Raw genomic sequence first — 3437 nt, 5'->3', positions numbered from 1 at the left:
ACTTGTCAAGCTGGTTCTAAGATTTGTATGAAATTATCGAGGCACTTGTAAAGGAGATTAACAAGGCAAGAGGGCTTGCCTTACCAGATATCAACAATTGTTCTAAATAGACTGCCTTCATGTCAATGTATAATCTTGCCTCCTTTGTCCTAGATTAATTGACCATATTGGCATAGATTTATTTCTGGGCTCTCCATTCTGTTCCATTGACCTATGTGTCTGTTTTTATGCTAGTACCATGCTGTTTTGATTACTATAGCCTTGTAGTATATTTTGATATCAGGTAGTGTAATACCTCCAACTTTGTTCTTCTTTCTCAAGATTGCTGTGGCTGTTTGGGGTCTTTCATGGTTTTATATAAATTTTAAGATTATGTGTTCTAGTTCTGTGAAAAATCCATTGGTATTTTGATATGGATTGCATTGAATCTTAGATTGCATTGGGTAATATGTATATTTTAATGATGCTAATTCTTTCTATCCAAGAGCATGGTATATGCTTCCATTTATTTGTATCTTCTTCAATTTCTTTCTTCAATGTCTTATAATTTTCTGAGTACAGATAATTTACCTCCTTGTTTAAATTTATTCCTAGGTATTTTTTTGATGCAATTGTAAATGGGATTGTTTTCTTAATTTCTTTTTGGTAGTTCATTATTGGTATATAAAATTACAACCAATTTCTGAATATTAATTTTGTATCCTGCTACTTTACTGAATTCATTTATCAATTCTAATAGTTTTTTGGTGGAATCTTTAGGGTTCTCTATACATAGTATCATAACCAAAAATGTTTTTAAATAATTATTCTACAGCTATTGTTATTAAGACAGTGCAATATTGCTGCAATGAAAGGCAAACAGACCACAGTAAAGAACTCAAAAAAGACCCACACATACAAGGAAATTCAGTTTATGATAGAGATAACATTGCATATTGTTGGGGAAGGAATGGTATTTTCAACAAATCTACTAGACAAATTTATATGTCCATAGAAAAATTTTTAATGGGAAAGTTTTTTTCCGGTGTGGTGACTTTTGAGCTGAGATCTGAATGAAGTGTCAGCCATGTAAATGTCTGGAGCTGGAGGTGGAAAAACAGAAGTTTTTCAAGTAGAAGGAACAAAAAGCTCAGATAAGAATGAATGTGGCTTGTTTGGTTAGAGACAGAGAGTGGAGGGTGAGTACGCCAGTAGAGTGGAGGGAGATGATCACCACCAATCAGGTGGTCTGGCGTAGACGATATTGGATGGGACTAGCTGGTTGTAGTAAAAAAAAGGAAGAAAGCAGGCAGATTCAGCATATGACTTGCTAGTGAAGCCAGTAAGATTTGTCGATGGAGTGACTAGGCTGGTAATGGAAAGAGAGGTAAGTATGATTAGTAGGATTTCAGCTGAAAAAGTACACTAAAATGTGGGAAGGCTAGAGGGTTGGAGGAGAACCAATAGCTTCATTTCAGCCAAGTTGTCTTTCAGTGCCTAATAGATATCCAAGTGGATATAAGATGAGAAGTCTGAAGTTGGTATGATTTTTGATCCTTGGTAAGAAATTTTATTTTTCTCTCTGGAGGACTTCAGAAATTTTCTTCAATGGAACTCTGAAATATATCTAGGTGTGAGTGGTTTTGAGTTTGTTTATATTTCTTCAATTTGTTTGGTGGGCCCTTTCAGTCTGTAGAGTAACATATTCCTTCAGCTCTGCTAAATTTTCTTCTGCCAATATAGATAGATGATGATCATTAGATAGGTAAATAGGTAGGTAGGTAGATGAGAGACAGACAGACAGACAGACAGAGACAGAGACAGAGAAAGACAGAAAAAGAGAGAAAGAGAGTTTCTTCCCTTGGACCCCATTCTTTCCATTTGTTTCACCTCCAATTCCTATTAATTGGGATGGAAATGATGGGACTATATTTCATATCCTTGATAGTTCTTTCCACATATTTACCTCTTGACGCTACATCTAGAAGTATTCCTTAACTTGACCCTCTGGCTTGATAATCTGTTTTTCAAATATGTCCATTCATACTCAGCCAATTTATGGAGGTTTCTGTGGAGTTTCTCGTTTGTTTTTATTTCAACAATCTGTAGAATTTCTAATTGGTTTTTATTTTCACATTAGCTTGTTATTTTTCCATGGATGAAAAATCTACTCTTGTCCCTCTGATAGTATTAGCCACACTTCTCTAGAAGTCTTCTATTTACTTTATTTCCTTCAATGTTATTTTCTCTTTGTTGGATTTCGTTTCTCTCTTTTATGGTGTTGGTTTTCCTTAAGTATGTGCTTACTCTTATCGGTAGGCACATCTTCTGATTTAAGATTCCCTACTGACCTGTCTGTGAATTCAACTTGCATTTCCTATCTCTAGGAATTATAATAGAGGGGCTGGAGATGTTACTGGAAAGATATCTTCTGGGCTTGGCGGCTCTGCATTCCTCCAGGGACTTCCCTGAGTCGCTGATTCAAGCATTGACAATGACTGACTCAATCTGAGGACAAATATCTCTGATACCACTTGGAGCTGCCCACTTACTATAAATTAGAGTACCAAACCAGTCATCATGATGGTTGCCTCAGGCCCTTCCTCCTCCTGCTCCTTGTAACTGTTGCCTCTGAGCTGAGAATGCCCACAAACCCATTCCCCTTGTTGCAGTAATTCCTTCCTTCCTTTGTTTGGCTGTGGTTTCCTCCAACAATCCAATCTCACTTGCTCACCATTTTCCAGGAATACCTCTTTCAGGGTGGCACTCTCTCTTGTTTTTTAGTGCTATTAAGAATTTTTTTTTTCTCACTTGAACTACATGAATTCTATCTTCCACAACTTTTCAGAAAGATCTCCAAACAACTGTTGAGCTTCCCAGCTGAGCTGGTGTCAAGGACTCAAGACCTTACTTTCTGGACCAAATTTGGGACATAGTTTTCTGATTTGTAAGTTTATGGATAAGAAAATCCATCCAGATTCATGAAAGTCAAAGTACATTTGAGGGTTTACCCTCACTGAAAATGACATCAAGATAATTGTAAAGCTTAAGGAAAAGAACATATCAGTAAATAGACTGCTAGACTTTGAGAAAACAGATTCTTTTAACACAGATGGTCTCTTTCCTCAAAGTCTCTTAAGCAGTGAGAAACTAGTAGAGCTCAAGGTGTCAGGATAGACAGCCACATAACTAGAGCACACAAATTGTATGTCTAACAGATTCCTAGATCTATCATCCTGCTGCCATAGTGATCTGCCTAGGCCTGAGCCCTGGAATTCAGGGCTTCACATCTGTTCCAACCCCCTCACTCCCAAAGGTGGTGAAGAATGGCCTGATGCCCACCAGGTGGAGCCCAGGAGCTGGAGCCCATCAGCTCACCCCCAAGCAATCCTGCACCTATAATGAGACTAAAACATCAAGAGGAAGAAGCATTTATCCCAGAAATAAAAGGTGAATTC

This window comes from Pteropus vampyrus, unplaced genomic scaffold (genome assembly GCF_000151845.1).
Source record: "Pteropus vampyrus isolate Shadow unplaced genomic scaffold, Pvam_2.0 Scaffold123, whole genome shotgun sequence".
NCBI classification, from domain to species: Eukaryota; Metazoa; Chordata; class Mammalia; order Chiroptera; family Pteropodidae; genus Pteropus; species Pteropus vampyrus.
This window is presented reverse-complemented; position numbering follows the sequence as displayed.